Source organism: Ascaphus truei, chromosome 11 (assembly GCF_040206685.1).
Source record: "Ascaphus truei isolate aAscTru1 chromosome 11, aAscTru1.hap1, whole genome shotgun sequence".
Taxonomy (NCBI): Eukaryota; Metazoa; Chordata; class Amphibia; order Anura; family Ascaphidae; genus Ascaphus; species Ascaphus truei.
In genome coordinates, this window is record NC_134493.1 from 53,451,705 (window position 1) to 53,455,069 (window position 3,365).

Sequence of the window (3,365 nt, forward strand, 5' to 3'; positions counted from 1 at the left end):
CTGGATCAGGGTTCATTTCTCTCCTCTCCTGCCCTATCAGAGTAAACATGCGGTGGCCTATAGTGCTGACGAGTATCTCGCGCCATTGGTGCGCGTGTGTGTGTACGTGATGCCCGCACAAAATGGCCGCACTGCTACTTGCAGCCGTGACATGGCGGCTCTGGGCACGGCGATTGGGATTGTTACAGTGTTCCACCAGATCAACAAAGTGATCACATCGTGTCCGCGAAGTCCATACAGGGCGGTAACACAGTGTTTCTAGGTCCTCATATAACACCAGCGGGTCCCTTTGGGGAGCTTGATGTCGGGCTATCTGGTGTTATATGAGTAATAACACTGGTTATTGCATTTATGTTATGGAATCCCATACATGCAGAAGCTCTGATAAATGTTTATCTGGAGTGATGTACAATGTATATACATACAGTGTGTGTGTATATGTATTTTATATCGCACATAGTTTCTGCATGCATGTTCCATGCACACGTATGTGAATGTGTGTGTACAGATAGATAAATGCCTCTTTCTAAATTTGCCTCGTTTTTGTTTTTTTTTGTTTGTTTTTTGTTTAGTGCAGTACAATACATACAAGTGTATTATTACATGCACAGTATATACAAGTGTGTGTGTGTGTGTGTGTGTGTGTGTACATACATACATACACACTCACATCTCATACACTATATAGTGTGTGTGTGTATATGTGTATATATAGATATATTATATACACACACACGCCTCACATACACATCCCATATATACACACGCCTCACATACACACACCATATATACACATCGCACACATACACCATATATATATATATATATATATATATATATACATACACACACACACACACACACACACACACCATATATACACATCGCACACATAGCACCATATATATATATATATATATATATATATATATATATATATATATATATATCATACACACACACACACCATATATACACATCACACACACACGGCAAAGGTTATTTCCCCCTCTTATAACGCGGAATATCCGATTTTTTTTCTATAGTAATACCACCGACTTTCCAACCACAATTCCCCGGCAGCTCTCTACAGGCTTCGTCCTGCCTAGTGCAGTTCTACTCTGCATCACTGCATCCTGCCGCATGTTCATTTCCAGCATTCAGCCCGTCCCCTCTCGCCGTCACGGGGGGGTCTCTATCTTCCCCCGGTTCATTATTTTTATTTTCCCGTTGATGTTGTTTATTTTTTTTTTGTTTTTTTTTTACCATATTAAGCTCTTGTGTTCATGAAAAAAGCTATTTTATATTTTGTTAAGAAAGTGACATAACATGAAAAAAAAAAGAACCCCGCAAGGCCCGGCGTGCCTTTGTAAAGAGACAATAAAATGTTTGTACCTTGTTTTTTATACCGGAGCGTGGCTGTCTGTATTTGGAGGGGGGGGGGGAGTAGGGGTTGTGGGAGGGGGGGAGGGTTGTGCAAAAACCCTGATTTTAGCTGTCACTCACCCTGCCAGAGGGACATCTCTCTGCCCCTAACTTTACTCTAATACCCCTTAATCTTAACCCCGAATGCTAGTGCTACTCCCTATCCTAAAACGTAACCCTTTACCCTAATCCCCTACCCTAAAAATCTAACCCCTAACTCCCTGCACTAAAAACATTCCCCGCTAAAGCCTTTTACCTTAACCCCGTCCCCTAATCTAAAAACCTTAACCTCCTTACCCTAATTCCGTAAACTAAAACTCCATTAAATTTACCTTATTGGCGACGTGGCCGGCGGATCCTGCAGCGAGGGGGGGGTCCCTCAGCGAACAAACCCCGGCAGGGACTTCTCACTGCCGCCCGAGATCCGATACCGGGGGTAGGAGACGCCTGTAGGGTCATCAGACTCGGACCATGTGGGTGTCCCATGACCGCCCAGTGGCGACGGGACGCAGGGGTTCGGGGTGGGGATCGCATTCAGCGCGGGTGTGATCGAGCCAAAACATTGACGCGGCGATCATAGGATCACTCCCGAGGCGTTTCAGTTAATATAATGTTTATTGATCTTTACATTTTTAATGTCCTTCCCCCTGATACAAGAGACAGACGATTTAGATGAAGAAATATATATTTTTGATTCTAGGTGATTAGTTTCTTTGTTCTTATGATGTATTTATAGTTTTATTCGTTATTTTATTCACCGTAATGACCTAAAAAAAACACTACTACGTTACCAATTGAAATGTCAACATAACCATATAAATCAATGGTATTATCTAGCATGACAAAAATATCGCATTTCAGTTTGACGTTTCATTAAAGCCATGCTACCAACAAATTGCGTTAAAATAAATACTGTAACATCCTTGATACTTCGCGATTTATTTTTTTTACATATAAAGTGGCCGGGGAGGTTAAAATGGCCGCTCCCCCGAGCCCAGTGCAGGCTACAGGTTACCATGGTAACCCCAGATGCAAGAGATTAAGGAAATCATGACCCATAGATGCCTCACTTCCCCCCCGCCCCCAATAACAGACACATAGAAGGTCACACTGAATGTGGGCAGGGTTACCACCTATTGAACGCTAACCCAGAGACTTTTTGACATTTAATAAAATTTTTGACATTTATTTATATATTTATTTCTCTTACCTTCATGGTCCAGGCCGCATGGCCCCGCGGCGTGAAATGGCGCGTGTTGCCATGACGACGTGGCGCCATGCGGTGTCAAGTTGCTATGACAAGGGGACGCCTTGTGGCCACCGAGGCATCACAGCCCGAGGCAGTACAGCCCGTTGTCATGGCAACGTGATGGCGCGTAGCCTCCCGTTGTCATGGCAACGCGGCACCATTTGACGTCGCGGAGCCACGTTGATGGGATTTGCATTTGAGATGCCGATGCAGCCGCCGGCCGGAGATTTTTCGGGCAAACCCGTAGCCCGGAGATATGTGTCCGAATCCCGCCGTCTCCAGGTCAGACCCGAAGTGGTGGTAACCCTGTAATATGGGGTATAACGGCCGCAGCTTTAATTAAATGCCCAACATATTTACATAACCCGTATACTGCACCGTGCCAGGCGGCTCGTGGCTGTGCCCTGAGCCCACGCATACACGTGACCCTGGCACAGGCCAATGCCCAGCCAGGGAGAGGGTGGGGGGCACTCCTGCTCACGACCGCCCATTCCCTAGGGCTCATGGTCAACGGCGGATTTCCAGATCCGCCGCCCCTAGGCACTTGCCTGGTGCCGCTCTCCGTCTTCTAAATCACCAACGCGTTGCCATAGCAATGAGACGACGCCATGTTACGTCGCAGCGTACTTTGACCCTGCAGAAAGAAGGTGGAGGCAGCAGGTAAGGAACTTCCCATCAGGTCCAATAGGCC